Below are 18,407 nucleotides of genomic sequence, written 5' to 3' on the forward strand. Positions count from 1 at the left end.
TTAATACAAGTCACAGCAAGCATACGCACAGTGCAATAATACGATAATTACGTACAGTGAGCAACGCGACTTGTTAACAAGCTCACCTAAATGACCGCAAAGTCAGTTCGTCTGTTTCTTTAGGAATTTCTTCTGGTGCTGCCGAAAATTCCATTGTAGGAAAGCGAACAGAGGTAAATCTTCTTGTCCAGTTTTGAGAATCATCATCGGACAGATTATTGGAGATTTGGGCTGTCATGTATAGGGACCACAACGTTTTGTGCCACTGATGTATAAGAAGAAGATTTTGTATTTATATCTCGCCCTCCACTCCAAATCCCAGAGTCCCAGCGCAGCTCACAATCTCCTTTATCTTTCTCCCCCACAACAGACACCCGGTGAGGTGGGTGGGGCTGAGAGGGCTCTCACAGCTGCTGCCCTTTCAAGGACAACCTCTGCCAGAGCTGTGGCTGACCCAAGGCCATTCCAGCAGGTGCAAGCGGAGGAGTGGGGAATCAAACCTGGTTCTCCCAGGTAAGAGTCCACACACTTAACCACTGCACCAAACTGGCTCTCTCTGCAGGCTTGATTGAGATTTCCGTTGCTGCGCTACTACACTTTTGGCTGCAGAGAGGAATATTGAGACTGTTTCAGCTTTTTCCTGTGGACACATGCTTTTTTTTTTTTTTTTTTAATTGTACTATTATCAAAGATGGAAGGGATGCATTGGGAGAGTTTTTCTGCAAATGAGGTCTTCCGTGCTTTGTGAAAGGAAAAAAAAAAGGGCTACAAGAAAGGAAGGATGCAAATACAGAGTTTTCTGAGATAAGGTACCTTTTTATTGCCAGTCCATGTAAGATTATGTTACATTAAAAAAAAAAGATGGTGCTCTCCTGCTGGGCTGCCACCATTCCCCCCCCCCCAGGAATCTGTGGAGAGAGGTGTGTCTGCACCAAGGGGCCCCTGCTTGGAGGGGTCTGCAAAATCAAACGCCTCTATCCTTGAAACTTAGGGACTCTTAGTTTAGATGAGAGGAACGACTACGTTCTGGGCAAATTTGAACGTCTTTATCTTTAAAAGCAGCTGCCCCAGAACATTGAATTGCCCCCCCCCCCCCAGCCAGAGAATATTGCTCCCAGAATTCTGGAACTGGAGGGGGGGGGGAACCCGCAAAGATTTGAAACCAGTAACGTCCAAAAAACCCCCCAAAACCCAGCCATCATTTTAAAGGTTCACTTTATTCTATTGCTTCAGACCAACACGGCTGCCCACCTGGATCTTTCTGTCTCTGAGCTCGCTCCTGTTCAGCTTTCTTTCTTTTCCTCCTGCTATCAGCCTCTGCCTAGCCTAGTTGCACAGTGCACAGTGTGCAATTCTGGTCACCGCACCTCAAAAAGGATTTTATAGCACTGGAAAAGTGCAGAAAAGGGCAACTAGAATGATTACAGGTTTGGAACACTTTCCCTATGAAGAAAGATTAAAATGCTTGGGGCTCTTTAACTTGGAGAAACGTCGACTGTGGGGTGACATGACAAAGGTTTACAAGATTATGCATGGGATGGAGAAGGTAGAGAAAGAAGTACTTTTCTCCCTTTCTCACAATGCAAGAACTCGTGGGCATTCAATGAAATTGCTGAGCAGTTGGGTTAGAACGGATAAAAGGAGGTACTTCTTCACCCAAAGGTTGATTAACATGTGGAATTCACTGCCACAGGAGGTGGTGGCGGCTACAAGCATAGCCAGCTTCAAGAGGGGGTTAGATAAAAATATGGAGCAGAGATCCATCAATGGCTATTAGCCATAGTGTGTGTGTGTGTGTGTGTGTATAAATTTTTGGCCATTGTGTGATACAGAGTGTTGGACTGGATGGGCCATTGGCCTGATCCAACATGGCTTCTCTTATGTTCTTATGTTAAAGACAATTCAAAAACCCTTCTTCCTAAAAAAATTCTATCTCCTAATTTATGGCTAAGATGCACCTTCTCTCTCCTTAATACAATCTAAGACAAATATCTTTATCCATAACAAGCTAAAAACAGAACACAATAATTTATCTATCTCATTATAGACAATTTCTTCAAACAAACATACTAGAAGCAAATCAACTAAATTAGAAAATAATTATGGTGTCTGCCTTCTTAACAATTGATCCAAATTAACTATATATTTGTATAACATTTTTGTAAAACTTTTCCATCTTTAAAATCTCTCTTACCCTTTTGAAATCGCATATCAATTCTTATTATTAAATTCCGTATCTAATTGCCTACAGTGGAAACAACAATTCAAAATCTTTCTTCCTCAAAGATTTCCACATCTTAGTTTTGATGCTTAATTCAACCATAGTAAAAATACATACTAACTTGTTAATTTACCCATATCGTCATTATAATAAGCATAAGAAGCAAATATCTTTATCTGTTAAAAGCAAGTTTATCAAATTACAAAATGATTATGCTGTCTGCCTTCTTAAAAGTTAATCTAAATTAACTATTTTTACATAAAATTCTTTTCAAAACTTTTCAGTCCTTTAGCTTTTATGTCCATATTACTCTAGGTGAAACAACTTATTATAGCCCCAAAAAAATCTCACTTAGCCTTTTAATATCGCATATCAGTTCTTATTACAAGTTCCATATCCGCCCATCCATGGAAAGAGAGCTACTTCAGAAACCCTTCTTCCTAAAAAATTTCCACATCATGATTTTCTGGTTAAGATGCACCTTCTTTCTCCTTAGTGCAGTCATCCCTTTCAGAAAAAGTAGGAAGAATTCCACAGCCTTTGTTCCTCTCGACATAACTTCAATCAGTCTCCATTTCTGGTCTTTCTTTTTAAGTGCGCCATAGGGTTCCATTTTAGTTTTTGTTTGTTTCCCAACAGATCACTCTCCCTTTTCAGTTCCCCAGATGTCACCAGGTTCTCTTTAACACTCTGCTTGTGTAGATTTAAGATTTTGCAAGCTTTCAGCACAAAAGCTTCCATTTGTTTCTTAATCAACTCTGTTAATGAACCAAGATCCTGCTTCAGAGAATATAAACTGCTCAAAATGTCTTTTTTATAAAAGATTTCGCTTGGCAAAGCCATTATTCTCTGTCAACAAACTCAGTCTATTACTCCAAGTTGAAAAGTAGCTCAGAGACCCAGATAGTCCGTCCTTCCCAATCTCCTCCAGCTGAAGTTTTGAGTGTTAGCATTTCAATTTCAATCAGATGACAAAGAGAGATCTCTCTAAGATATATCTCGTTTTGTTCAGACCATATTACAGCCAAACGATAGTCTCTTTAACAGATATCCAATTATAGTTCGGGTCGATTTAGGTATCTATATTCAGATTAAATCAAATTCTTTCCCATGTTTAAAAGTGTTCTTTAACTTTTCGAAGCCTCATTCACAGGGAAAGCGGAGATGTAATCAACCTCTTTTCCTTCCTTTGAACTGGCCTGCTTGTTGTTATGCAAAATGACCCATTAGCCAGTGGTATTGAAAACATACTTACTTGCCATGCAGAATTGTCATGCTTGAGGAAGAAAAGCGAAAGATCAGAAGCTTATTGAAAGAAAGAAAAGCAAGCGATTGGGTGTTCACCTCTTTTGCTGAATTGGCTCTCATGACGGGGGGGGGGAGCTTCAGGGCATATAAGAAGAACAACCACCACTGCGCCCCTGTCTTGCTGTAAAAATCCCATGTCGAAAGCAGACCCCTTCAGGGTCTCTTTGGGGGTGTCACATCTGTGACCACACCTCCGCCTGCCTGATTCAGAGAGGCCACAGGCGAGACAACCCGTAGATCCTGCAGAGCTCAAGGCGACATAACCTGGAAACTCACCCAACAAATTCTTTCTCAAAGGTTAAAATGGCTCTAAAAGGGGCCCTACCCCAGCCGGTTACTGATAAAAACCAAGGCTTAAACCCTGGCAATACTGTTGTGATCACCTAGCAACGGCCACTTAGGTTGTTTTTTTTAAAAGCTACAAGTGCTGCTTCTGTAATTTGGGTTTTTAAAGCAATTAATCAATTAAGAATATAGGCTGCCTCTTCAGAATTCTGTTTGAGGTGTTAGTTTCCTCCCCCCAGGGTAGACTTCTGACTCCCCCATCATGCTGTTAGCGGGGAGGGAAGGGGTTCCCCTGTTACCAGGAGCAACATTTCAAGGGATATGTGATCTGTGGCCAAATTCTTTTTTTCCCCCCACAAAAAATATATTTTATTGAACAACACACACGACAATAATACAAACACCATACATACATACATACCTATATATGTACATACAAAGAACAAAGAGCAATCAAACCCCCTCACCCATCCTCCCTTCACCTTGAGCTGGAGGGGCCAATCCAAAACACCATTTCAGGTTCCTCGTATCCAATCCCATACTATTTATCCAGAAATATAGCGGGTCCCATGTTTTTTTACAGATCTGTAGGTTCCCCTCTCTTAATCTTGTTGTTAACATATCTAGTTCAGCGGCTTCTAACAGCTTAAATAGAAATTCGTTCTTGTCCGGTATTTTAGGGGATTTCCAATACTTAGCATATAACATCCTAGCAGCCGTAACAACATGCAATAATAGTTTTTTCGATGACTTCGATATTTTCTCTTTAACAATAATAAATAAAGCTCTGGTGTATGAGAGAATCTTAATTTGAGAATTTTCTGACACCAATCATGAATTTTAGCCCAAATTTTTTTTGCATGCTTACATTGCCACCATATATGAAAAAAGGTGCCCTTTATTTTACCACATTTCCAACTTTTGTTGGAATAATTCGTATAGATCTTTGCCAATCTAGCTGGAGTCAGGTACCAACGGTATGCCATTTTATAAAGGTTTTCTTTAAAAATCGCTGATTTAGTTAATTGTATATTTTGCCACCAAATTTCATCCTATTCCTTCAGTTCTATATTAAAACCAAAATCTTTAAGCCATTTTACCCAACACTCTTTGACTACCTCGTCTTGCATTTTTTCCTTCAACAGCCAATTATAAATCTTGGAAATATGTTTCCCATTATCTTGTAAAATCATATCCAATTCATTTAATTTACTATAAAACCCCATTACCTTATCGGCTTGAAATTTTGAATTGATTTGCATCTTGGTCCACCAATATCCAAGTTTGATATTTTCTTCCCCTAACTTTAGTTTGTGAGCATTATCTAATAGTGTTCCATAATTATAGTTGAAGTCCCAATTATAGACATTGGGATGTACTGAGGCTTCGACTGGGGATACCCAATGGGGTACATGTGTATAGTATATTTTTTTTATTTCACTCCACACTTTGAAGATAGGCTTCCTTATTGTATGTCTTAAAAATATGTTGTTTCCCGAGGGGGCCTGGTACCACATATATGAATGCCAGCCTCGAGTTAGGCCAGCTCCTTCTAACAGTAAAAGTCTTTTACTTTCTAGCAGACACCATTCCTTGGCCCAAACCAAGCAGCAGGCTCGATAATACAGTTTCCAGTCAGGTAGGGCTAAGCCTCCCCTTAGCTTACTATCTTGTAGAATCTTAAGTCTAATTCTTGACTTTCTATTTTGCCAGATAAAAGCTGAAATAACCTTATTGAGTGGTTGGAAAAAGCTTTGAGATAATGAAATTGGGATAATCTGAAACAGGAAGAATATTCTGGGTAGCACATTCATTTTAATAGAAGCAACTCTACCCAACAATGAGATTTGTAGATCTTTCCACCGAGCCAGATCGTCTTGGATTTCTTTTAATATTTTATCATAGTTATCCTTTTGTAGTGACCTCAAATCACTGGTTACATATATGCCCAAATACTTCACTTTTTACTCGTGCTTAAACCCAGATTCTTTTTCCAGATGAGCTATTTGGTCCCTTGTCATGTTTTGTGATAAACATTTCGTTTTCAAAATGTTTACCTTAAAGCCGGATACTGCACTATAACGTTGAAGTTTCTTCTTAAGCTGGGCTATGGAGTATATGGGATCTTCTATAGTGAGTAGGACATCATCAGCAAAAGCTTGGATTTTGAAGATATTATCCTTAATTTTAATTCCTTTAATTTCCTCATCATCTCGAATACTGTTAATCAGGGGTTCTAAGGTTAGAATAAAAAGGAGTGGTGATAGCGGGCATCCCTGTCTCGTACCTTGTTGAATATCAATAGCTTCTGTGGCCAAATTCTTATCTATTATCTCTTTGTGACAATTTCCTGCCATTAATCTGACAATTGTGTAATCTTATCAGAGGCATAATTTCTTTTATCCTCATTCTGTAACTATTGTTGATATCTGTACTGTAATTTTATTGTGACGACTCCAGATCTCCGGTTGAAGGAGCTTGTTATTAATAAAGGAAAGGATAATGGGGGCTATAGTGGGAAGGGGAGGTGATACAGTTGCCTTGCATTCTCAGTCCACAGTTATGGGAAACCAGTGTTCCCTCTAAGTTATGTGAGTTAGTTCACAGTGAGCTAATATGAGGTAGCTCACCATTTTTTTGCCTCCAGCTCACACATTTTTGTCTTAGCTCAGGAAGGACAGCCCCTGAGCAAGCAAAGTTATGCAGTAACCAAATTGCTTGCTCACAACTTTAATGCCAGTAGCTCACAAAGTAGAATTTTTGCTCACGAGACTCCACAGCTTAGAGGGAGCATTGGGAGGGACCCTTAGCGTATATGGAATTCACAATACAAAAACTGCATGGCTTGAGCTGTTGCCAGATGTAACTCTTTGGAGTTCGGGTTCCATTATTCAGCCGCATTATATAAGAAGACAAGAGTTGAAATGTCAAATGACCTGGGAGGATGTTTGGCTGACAGTTTTCTTGGCACGGCACACTTCCTCTGCCTCATCCTTTAAAATTGATTTGGGAGTCAATGGGCACTTTTATTCTCGAGAGCAATAGAGGAGCCAACCACCGGGCTTTTCTATTGTGTATCATTCAATCTACCAGTGCACATTAGTATCAATTATGCTATTATAAGCATTTGTACTAATTTGTATTGTTTTTTGGTTATAAGTGCAGAGTAGCATTCTTTATGCTAATTATAAAACTTCAGTGCTTCTTTGCATTGGATTTTGCAGCTTGGAAACTGTATATTGTAAACTGTAAAAAAAATAATTGGAGGTTTGTAACCACCAACTCAGCTGTGCTATAGTTATGTATAGCAATAATTATTATTGTATAAGTACCAAATAAGGTGATTGGTATTTCGGAATTGCTGATGGTTTTCCCCTTTGCAGTTTTTGTATTGTGAATTCAGAGCCAGCCCTGCCACTAGGCAAACTGGGCAATTGCCTAGGGTGCCAGCCTTCTGGGGGTACCCAATTGGACTCCCCCATGTGACTTGGTGATGCTATCAGTGGGTGGATGTGTGCCAGAAGTTAGCCTTGCTTTGGGTGCCAGACAGCCTAGGACTGACCCTGGGTGAATTGCTTTCTTAGTCGACAGAAATCCCTAGGCCCTGCTGGGATAGGCAGGATTAATACAGCATGATACTTCTTATTGGCTAGTTTGGCAAACATGCCGAGTCACATAGGGATGGGGAGAAGGGTCCAAAATAGCCACTCTTGGACTGCACAGTCCAGGCAGGGGGTTATTTAGGAAAGTGAATTCCTTGATGCCACTCATTGCCTCTTGATCCCTTGTGCTCCATGGTGTGGAGTGATGGGGTTAATAGGCAGTATATTCGCACACAATCTTCTGCAGGCAAGGAGAAGCAAAGTTGGGCTGCTGGCGCTCATGCTGGTTCTTATGCACTCATGCGCTTATGTGCTTTTAGCACCAGTTAAGCAGGTTACATTATGATCTGTTTTATTTACTATATGTATGAATTTTGTGATGATATTAGTTCCTAGTGTAAATGCGGCCAGTAGAAGTGGTAAATGAAGCACGATATTAGCTGGTATCGTGTCGCTGCAACTGTTGAACAAGAGGATCATTGCCTGAAGAATATAAAGTGCTTCACAGTACTACCTGCATCTGGAACACACGAATACAGCAGGTGTTGGTACCTACTTTTTTCTTTGTGAAATTTCAAGCATCTGGACTGGACATTAATTTGTGTTTATGGACTATGGACTTTAGAAGTATTGGAAACTGAAATGGTCTGAATTGCATATATGTGAAAGTTATAAATTTATTCATTGATGCGGCATAAATGTGTGTAATGCTTATGTGCAGCGTTTTTGGTTGTTGACAGTTATCTACATGCTGTGGTTTCCTGTTTATGTATATACTAATCCCTAGGTGGGGGCAGGGGATCCCCCAGTTTGGTCCCTTTCCCTGCTTCAGGGTCATCAGGAAGTGGGGGATGGGGAAGGGAATGTCTGCTGGGCACTCCGTTATTCCCTAGGGAGACTGATTCCCATAGGGTATAATGGAAAATTGATGTGTGGGTATCTGGAGCTCTGGTGGGGGGCTGTTTTTTGAGATAGAGGCATCTAATTTGCAGCATAACATCTGGTGCCTCTCCCCAAAATACTCTCCAAGTTTAAAAAAGATTGGACTAGGGGTTCCAATTCTATGAGCCCCAAAAGAAGGTGCACCTATCCTTCATTATTTCCAATGGAGGGGAGGCATTTAAAAGTCCCTTTAAATACGATGGCCAGAACTCCCTTTGGAGTTCAATTATGCTTGTCACAACCTTGCCCCTGGCTCCACCCCCAAAATCTCCTGGCTTCACCCCCAAAATCCCCAAGTATTTCTTGAATAGGATTTGGCAACCCTAAAATGCTGTTATGGCATAGAGATCAAGTGTTGAGAAATTGTGTGTGTGTGAAGTGCTATCATGTTGCTTCTGTTTTATGAGAATCTGATGAATGAATGACCTCCAAAACATCTAGAGTTGCCAGATATGACTCAAGAAATATCTGGGGACTTTGGGGGTGGACCCAGGAGCAAGGGTGTGATGAGCACGATTGAACTCTGAAGGGAGTTCTGGCAATCCCATTTAGAGCAACCACCTTTGAAATGCCTTCCCTCCATTTGGAAATAATGGAAGATAAGGACACCTTTTGGGGGGCTCAAAGAATTGGACCCCTTGGTCCAATCTTTTTGAAACTTGGGACGTGTTTCGAGAAGAGACACTAGATGCTATGCCAAAAATTCCATGCCTCTACCTCAAAAACAGCCCCCCCGAACCCCAAATACTTCATTATATTTTATGGGAATCAGTCTCCATAGGGTATAATGGAGTGTCCAGCAGACATCCCTCCCCCTGCTTTCTAATAACCCTGAAGCAGGGGGAGGACCTCCAAACTGGGGGATCCCCTGCCCCCAACTGGGGATTATGCAACCAAAGTGAAACACAGATAGGAGTGGCACAGATCCAAAGCTATGCTTCCATGTATAAGCTCATCTCGAAGCAACTTTTTAAAGCTATAGTAATCGGTAAGTTAGTACTATTGGTAAGTTTGTAACCTATCTGGAACTGTAAAAAGCTGAAACTATGGATCTTTTCTGAAGTGCCTTGTCATAATTGGAGCTTAGAGAAAGCCTGGGAGGCAAAAAAGGGTTCTGAACGTTCCGGAAACCTCGTTTAACTCTTAATAATTAAAAAAGGAAATATACTGCACATCCAAGAATCTCTTTGGCTGGCTGATGTTCGACCATTCCTTCTGGTGTTCTGGAGGAGGTCTATTGTGTCTCCTTGCGGGAGCTCGGAACTTGCACCTTCTATAAGAAAGACTGAGAAGTCAAATGGTATTGTTGGACTTTTGAGAACAATTATTTAGGTGTTGTGTTCTTCTCCTGTCTTTGTTTCATTTTTCATAAATGCCTTTGAGACGTATGTATGAAAGCTATAAATTTTGTAATTACAGTGTTTGTTGAGTTATTATAGCTTTAAAAAGTTGTTTCGAGACAAGGTTATACATGGAAGCGTACCTTTGGCTCTCTGCCCCAACTGGGGATTGGCAACCCTAAAAACATCCTAGCTTTAACACCCTTGCTCAGGTCTTGCAAACTGAGGGCTCAGATGGCTTCCTTGACTGAATCAATCCATCTCATGTTGAGTCTTCCTGTTTTTCTTCAGCTTTTCCTAGCATCATTATCCTCTCCGGTAACTCTTTTTCATAATGTGACCAAAGTATTGATAGCCTCAGTTTAGTCATTTTAGCTTCTAGGGAAAGTTCTGGCTGGGTTTGATCTAGAACCCCTTGATTGGGCTTTTGGTGGACCTCTCCTCCAACATTGCATTTCAAATTCTCCTCCAACACCATATTTTAAATGAATCTACTTTCTTCCTGTCAACCTTCTTGATTGTTGTATTGGCCTGGGTGACTCCATCTTGTTACATGCTGGTGCTTGTTTCCCGTGAGTCTTGTGAGAGGATGGTGTTAGCCGCTCTGAGGGGAACTTTCTATTTTTCATGCTTGTTAGCTGTGTTTATTTTCAAAGCCTGGGTTGTCTCTCTACTCCACTGGAAGCCTGGTGAAGGAAGGGCTGGTCCATCCAAGTGTTTGGGATAAATTAATTCATCATTTTTGACCAGTAGCCAGCATTTAGCTTATCAGATGTGTAGTTTTAGTCATGCCCACGGTCCTCGGATTTTAGCAAACATTGCTGTGCATGCCCACATGCAAGGCCCAGCTTAGCCTGCACTTTCTTTAAGTTTTGATGCTTTATTAAACATCTCCTTGTAAGTAAATCTGGATCTCTTGTACAATTACTTTGGGAATTTCTAAGAACCTAGGGACCCTCTGCCCAGAGTCCAACATTCAACATTCACATCCACAAATAGTAATGGGGACCAGTGTTCCCTTATAAGCCGAGTTAGTGTGAGCTAGCTCACAGTTTTTAAGCATCTGGCTCACAGATTTTTGTCTTAGCTCAGGAAAAATGGCCCCAGAGCAAACTAATTTATGCGGCTGCTCACAATTTCAATGCCAGTAGCTCACAAAATAGAATTTTTGCTCACAAAATCCCAGTTTAGAGGGAACATTGATGTGGACACATAGTAATGAGCCCGCTTGCGAGGAGGGCAGGATATAAATGGAAAATAAAATAAATAAAAAATAAGAGGGATGCTAATGCTATTCAGACCAAATGTTCTTTTAGTTTGTTAATTTCACTGTTTTGCCATTGCACTTTATAGCACTTTGCATTCTTAACCACTGCCTACCAGCTATACGTACCACTGCTCACTGTGCCCCATTCCATTACCTGATGAAGTGTGCATGCATACAAAAGCTTACATTCTGAATAAAACTTTTTTGGTCTTAAAGGTGCTACTAGACTCCTACTTTGCAGTAATGGGAACTATTAAGATATGAATTAGCTTGATTTTGGTTGTCAGAGACACATCCTTATCCTTAAGAATTTTTCCCCAGCTCCTTCAGGACTGCCCTTCCCATTCTCAGTCCCCTCCTGATTTCTTGTTTGCTGTCTCTCTTGTGGTCCACGATGGAGCCAAGGAATCGAAAACCTTGAATAATTTCAATTTCTTCACCGTCACCCTTAAAGCTGGGTAATTCCCCAGCAGCCATTACTTTTGCCTTCTTGATGTTCAGCTGCATTCCTGCTTTAGCACTTTCTGCTTCAGCCTTCACCAGGAGTGGTTTCGAGTCTTAATTATTTTCTGCCAATAATGTGTCCTGATTTCTAACTAACGTTGCTGTGCCCCCAGGCTTCTCTTTCCCCCAGGCACAAGTGATCAGTTTCTCACCAGGTGCTCCATAGGCTCATTTTTTGTAAAAACATTTTTTTATTATTATTCTACAACATATTATATCACTATTTCATTTACTTCTCTCAAATAAAAGTCAATATGTTGCATCACATTTTCCACCTCCCCTCCTCCCTTTCAAGACTTCCCCAGTGTTACTTACAATATAAAAGCAATAAATTTCCCCCTCCTCCTCCTTCTTCTTTATTATTACAAGTTGTTTATGTGTCCAGACCTTTGTTTGCCTTCCAAATATTTCCCAATTTAGTCCCAGAGCAACAGATAAAAATCTCTTTACCTTTGAAGTCCCGACATCAAACACACTGGTCTGTTTCTCATCCACAATTAATTAGCCCTTAAGAAGCTTGGCACACGTTGGATTTATGTCGATTTAATGACCCCCAGATACCCTCTATAGACATTGGAAGCGGTCCTTCTCCGGAGAGTCTTCAAAGCCAAAAAGAACCCCCCCCCCTGGGATTTCTCGTTAGCCAAAGTACGTCTCCTCAGAACTTTAAGCATATCTTGGCCATCATATTGCCTAGGCTCATTTTGACATGCAGCTCCTGCCAGTTCCCCTCGTGGTTTCTTAAACCTTAAAAGACAGCATCACAAAGCTGCAAGGGGAACTGGAGGGAGCCATGCTTCAAAATGCGCCCGAGGAGCAATAGGTGGTGTTTGTATGTGGACTCAAGTGAGGACTGAATTGGGTGTTCCTGCCTGGCTCATTTGAGCCATATGAATGGAGCTTGGGGATATGGGAACAACAGGCAGCAGGATCCAAATTCCTACTGCCCTGCACCAATCACAGGTCCCTGCTGGATTGAATGATCCAATAATGTACTTGCTCAGGAACCCTGCGTTGTATATAGTTGACCCATTGGCCCAGTTCTCCAGCATTGGAGTGCAGCCCTATACTATGCTGTACCTAATAAAGAGCTGATGTTCACTACCACCTTGCCTCTTCTATGCATGGAACACACTATATTATAGGTGGGAAATCAATCTAGGGTTGCCAAGTCAAATTCAAGAAATATCTGGGAACTTTGGGGTGGAGCCAGGAGACTTTGGAGGTGGAGCCAGAAGACATTGGAGGTAGGGCCAGGAGCAAGGGTGTGACAAGCATAATTGAATTCCAAAGGGAGTTCTGGCCATCACATTTAAAGGGACCGCACACCTTTTTAAAAGCCTTCTTTCCTTAAGAAGTAATGAAGGACAGGGGCACCTTCTTTTGGGGCTCATAGAATTGGATCCCCTGGTTCAAACTTTTTGAAACTTGGGGAGTATTTTTGGAAGAGGCACTGGATGCTATGCTGCAAATTTGGTGCCACAGCCCCCCCAGAGCCCCATATACTCACAGATCAATTCTCCATTATTTCCTATGGGAATAAGTCTCCATAGGGAATAATAGAGTCCCCAGCAGACATTTCCCTCCCCTCCCTCCACTTTCTGGTGACCCTGAAGCGGGGGAAGGGCCTCCAAACTGGGGGATCCCCTGCCCCCACCTGGAGATTGGCAACCCTAAATTGATCGCTTGTGCCAGGGAAAACAGAAGCCTGGGGCGGAGCAACGCTATTGAGAAATCAGTTGTGGTGTCATTTGCATGTTACTTCCACCAATTTTCAATCCATCCATCTAGGATGATCCGTCTTCCCTTATGATTTGTTCTCTGTAAAGATCAAAAGATAGGAAGAAAAAGTGATCATTGTCTGATGCCTTTGCCAACTGGAAACCATGCAGTCTGCATTCTGTCCAAACAGTAGCCTCTTGTCTGGAGTATAGGTTGTACATCAAAATAATAAGATGCCGTGGCACACCCATTTCTTTTAAGACCAACCATAGCTTTTCATAATCCACCCAGTCAAAACCTTTGCTGCAATCTATAAAACACCAGCTGATTTCCCACCCCCCTGAAATTCCCTTGCATGCTCCAGTACCCAACATATCCAACAAAGTCTGCAAGAGAAACTGTTTTTGTGGTTGCTGTCATTGTTATTACTGTCAAGTCATAGCTGACTTAGGCAACCTATAGGGATTCCAAGCCAAGAGTTGTTCAGAGGTGGTTTGCCATTACCTGCCTCCCTGTCACAACTCTGGTATTCCTTGGTGGTCTCCCTTTCAAACACTAACTAAGTCTGACCCTGCTTAACTTCCAAGATCTGGCAAGATTGGGCTAGCTTGGACTATCCAAGTCAGGACAGAGATATTGTACTTCAGCAGTCCCCAACCTTTTTGGCACCAGGGACCAAATTCCACAAATTGTCTTTGTGGAAGACAATTTTTCCACGGACCAGGGAGGGGGGGCAATGATTTTGGGATGATACAATTATACATTTTATTTCCATTAGTTTGGTGTAGTGGTTAAGTATGCGGAATCTTTTCTGGGAGAACCAGGTTTGATTCCCCCACTCCTCCACACGCACCTGCTGATGTGGCCATGAGTCAGTCACGAGCAGTGTTCCCACTAAGTTGAGTTAGCGTGAGCTAGTTCACAGACTTTTAGCCTCCAGCTCACACATTGTTGTCTTAGCTCAGGAAGGATAACCCCAGAGCACATTAATTTATGCAGTAGCTCACAACTTTAATGCTAGCAACTCTTGAAGTAGAATTTTTGCTCACAAGACTCTGCAGCTTAGAGCCATCACAGAGAAGGCCCTGTCTCTAGTCATCACCACCTGCTTCACCTCTGCAACAGAGGGGGGTGTCATTGGTCACATGTTCTTGCAGAACTGCTCCTCTCAGGAGCAATTTCTGTCAAAGCTCTCTCAGTCCCACCCCCCTCAGCCCCACCCCCTGTTGTGGGGAGGGGAAGGGAAAGGAGATTGTAGGCCACTCTGAAACTCCTTCAGGCAGTGAAGCGTGGGGTATAAATCCAATCTCTCCTTATTCTATGTATAACCTTCCCCTCCTCCTTATCTCTCAGGCAGCTGACATAGCTTGTTCTTATCAGAGATCAGAAGCTAAGCGGGATCAGATGAAAGACCATTAAGGATAGCTCTGCAGAGGAAGGCAACAACAAACCATCTCCGTTTTTCATTTGCCTAGAAAGCTCCTTCCTGGGGTTGCCATAACTCAGTTGCAACTTGGCAACGTGTCCATATATCTATTATTGTGAGATGCTACCCATTCTGAGAAACGCAGGACTTCAAAGTGGTGAGAAGTTCCTGAAGTTCCATAGCCCTGTCGCAAAACTCGTTGTATGGGTTACTGGGCTGAAAACATGACAGTCAAACTGGTTTTGTGTTGTGCACATGTGCTGTAACATACACATACAGAGTTAATTAGGATGCCCTGCCATGGATCTTAGAGGATGTACTGGAAAACATCTCATCACAGTAATCATGTGGCAGTCCAATGGCCGTGTGCACATTTAACCAAATGCCCTGTAGACAGTTGTTGATGACCAGCGCATACCAAAATCAAGCAATGAACAAACAATAATTATTATTATTATAGTGCATCCAAAATTGCTAAGTGCTGACCAAAATGTTTAAAAAGCTCAGCCTAGCTGTACATTCTGTGCCATTGGATCTGTAGGAAAAACAGCTTGACACCACTTTTGGTTAAGTTTCCTGGCACTAAAAGTTTTTTTTGGGGGGGGCACTCCTTGCTTCGGGGATATAGGGATGTGAAGTAGTTGAATATATAAAGGTAAAGGTGCAAGCACCAGTCGTTTCCAGCTCTGGGGTGACTTTGCGTTCACAACGTTTTCACGGCAGACTTTTTACGGGGTGGTTTGCCATTGCCTTCCCCAGTCATCTACACTTCCCCTTCCAGCAAGCTGGGGACTCATTTTATTGACCTTGGAAGGATGGAAGGCTGAGTCAACCTTGAGCCGGCTACCTGAAACCCAGCTTCCGCCGGGATTGAACTCAGGTCCTGGGATATATATATATATATATGCCTTTTTTGTAGAAGCCCAGCAGGAACTCATTCACGAATTAGACCACACCCCCTGACATCACCACTGTTTTGCGCAAGGCTTTTTTGTAGGAAAAAAACCAGCAGGAACTAATTTGTATATTAGGCCACATCCTCTAACACCAAGCCAGTCAGAACTGCGTTCCTGTTCATTCCTGCTCAAAAAAGCCATATATACATATAGTTGTTCTAGAGCCCCTTCCCCATTTTTCAAAATGAAAATATTAGAAATTTTGAGGAGAAGTGCAAAAAAATTTTTTTTCTTCTGAGATACGTTTTATGTTCAGGAATGCTTGAAATACGTTGTAAAAGTCTCTCAGAATATGCAGCATGAAGACTTGGATGTAATAAATAATTTTATAAATCTCTATCATGTTCACCCTTAGCTTTAGCCTTTCCTCAGTGAAAAGGTACCGTTAAACATATATATGAACATATGAAGCTGCCTTATACTGAATCAGACCCCCGGTTCATCAAAGTCAGTATTGTCTACTCAGATTGGCAGCGGCTCTCCAGGGTCTCAAGCTGAGGTTTTTCACACCTATTTGCCTGGACCCTTTTAGTTGGAGATGCCGGGGATTGAACCTGGGACCTTCTGCTTACCAAGCAGATGCTCTACCACTGAGCCACTGTTCCTCCCCTGACATCTTAGTTGCCACCTTCTGTACTTTTTATAGCTCTTCAGTGTTTGAGATCTGGGAACCAGATCTGAACACACAGTATTGCAAATAAGGCTGCACCATACATCTATACGGGGAAATTATACTATTAGCTGCTTTATTTTCATGCCCTGTCCTAATAATCTCCAGCCACAGAGCTTGCCTTTTCACCATCATGGCATGCTGGGCTGACATTTTCATTAAGCTGTCTGCTACAACCCCAAGGCCTCTTTCCTTCTCAGGCTCAACAAGTTCAGACAGCATTAGTGTACTTGAAGCTGGGTATTTTTTTTGTCTCAATCTGTAACATGTTCTATGTGAAGCTGCCTTTGAAAACAGCCTGGAAAGTTCAGTTGGCTCAAAATGTGGTGGCCTGACTAGTGTCAGGGGTTAGTTACAGTAATTGTATTACCTTTGTGCTGAACTATGAACATACATATGAAGCTGCCTTCTACTGAATCAGACCCTGGGTCCATCAAAGTCAGTATTGTCTACTCAGACTGGCAGCGGCTCTCCAGGTCTCAAGCTAAGGTTTTTTACACCTATTTGCCTGGACCCTTTTTAGTTGGAGATGCCGGGGATTGAACCTGGGACCTTCTGCTTACCATGCAGATGCTCTACCACTGAGACACCATCCCTCCCTATCTGTTTTTTGGTCCATTGCAAAGTGCTGGCTCTTTCTTTTGAAGTCCCAAAACAGCGGGTTGCCAATCCCCAGGTAGGGGCAGGGGATCCCCTGGTATGGAACCCCTCCCTTCACTTCAGGGTCATCAGAAAGAGGGGGAGAAGAGAAATGTCTGCTGGGCACTCCATTATTCCCTATGGAGACCAATTCCCATAAGGTATAATGGAGAATTGATCTGTGGGTATCTGAGGCTCTTGGGGGGGGGGGCTGCGTTTCGAGGTAGAGGCACCAAATTTGCAGCATTGCATTTGGTGCGTCTCCTCAAAACACCCCCCAGGTTTCAAAAGGATTGGACCAGGGGGTCAATTTTATGAACCCCAAAAGAAGGTGCCCCTATCCATTATTTCCATTAGAGGGAAGGCCTTCAAAAGGTATGCAGTCCCTTTAAATTTGATGTCCAGCACTCCCTTTGGAGTTCAATTATGCTTGTCATAAACTTGCTCCTGGCTCCACCCCAAAGTCCCCAGATATTCCTTGAATTGGACTTGGCAACCCTAATCTCCTCTCATACTATCCAACCCACAAGTTAAGACTGGTCTCTCAAGCCTCTGGGCGTTTTCGCACTCACCTTCAGCCGGCGCGACCCCCCTCTTCACCGCGCAGGATCTGCGCGGATTTCGCACTAAACGCCGCGGAGCAGCCGGAAGAGCCGGAAACTCCTGGCGCAAAAGCGGCGCAAACGGAAACTGCTTTTTGGCGGTTTCCGTTTGCGCCGCAAAAGCGCCGGGAGTTTCCGGCTCTTCTGGCTGCTCCGTGGCATTTAGTGCGAAATCTGCGCAGATCCTGCGCGGTGAAGAGGGGGGTCGCACCGGCTGAAGGTGAGTGCGAAAACGCCCTCTGTGACCTCCCCCCTTGCAGAGGTGAAGCAGGTGGTGATGACTAGAGACAAGGCCTTCTCTGTGATGGCACCCTGCCTCTGGAACACCCTCTCCCCTGAGACTCACCTGGTGCCTTCTTTACTTTCTTTTCAGCTGTAAGGCAAAACACATTAATCTTACCAGCTGTTTAATTTTCTGCTTCTTTTATGGATAGTTTTTTAATACTGTTTGGGTCCAGTGGTTTATTTCCAATAGCTTGTTTTTACATTATTATGTTGTTCTAACTGTAAGCCAGGGGTGGAGCCAGGAGAATTTGGGGATGGAGCCAGAAGAATTTGGGGGTGGAGCCATGAAACATTGGTAGTGGAGCCTGGAACAAGATTGTGGCAAGCATGATTGAACTTCAAAGCGAGTTCTGGCCATCACATTTAAAGGGACTGCACTCTTTTAACATACCTTCCCTTCACTGGAAATAGTGAAGGATGGGGCACCTTCTTTTTGGGACTCATAGAATTGGACCCCATGGTCCAATCATTTTGAAACTTGGTGTTTTGAGGAGAGGCATTGGCACCCTCCAAATTTCAAAAGGGGGTCCAATTCTATGCACCCCAAAAGAAGATGCCCCTATCCATTATTTCCAGTGTAGGGAAGGTATGTTAAAAGAGTGCAGTCCCTTTAATAGTCCCTGTCTATTATTCCCTGT

Source organism: Heteronotia binoei, chromosome 18, assembly GCF_032191835.1.
Source record: "Heteronotia binoei isolate CCM8104 ecotype False Entrance Well chromosome 18, APGP_CSIRO_Hbin_v1, whole genome shotgun sequence".
In the NCBI taxonomy this organism is placed as follows: domain Eukaryota; kingdom Metazoa; phylum Chordata; class Lepidosauria; order Squamata; family Gekkonidae; genus Heteronotia; species Heteronotia binoei.